Raw genomic sequence first — 356 nt, forward strand, 5'->3', positions numbered from 1 at the left:
ATGAGGGAAAACAAGTGTAGCCAGCCATCTTTAAAAATGCCCCAACCACTACTTCTCAATATAGAAAGACTAAAACTACATACAGTTTATCATACAACAAATCCCATCTCTGTCCCCTGAAACTCCCCTAGTTGCATTCATTAGAAGGGGATTTATAAAAAGACTTAAAGAGCACTTTACAGCAGCATTCAGCTTTCCTATGAAATACTCAGCATCTTAAATATTATGTACACTTCCTTTTCTTTTAGTACGCTAGATACTGGCTTCAGAGTTTGTGGAACTGGGGGGGAAAGTAACCCATTCAAAACTATTCTAGAAATTGTCTTTTGGCAGAATAGCAGATATCCAAGTTAAAA

This window comes from Galeopterus variegatus, unplaced genomic scaffold (genome assembly GCF_000696425.1).
Source record: "Galeopterus variegatus unplaced genomic scaffold, G_variegatus-3.0.2 Scaffold373, whole genome shotgun sequence".
NCBI lineage: Eukaryota > Metazoa > Chordata > Mammalia > Dermoptera > Cynocephalidae > Galeopterus > Galeopterus variegatus.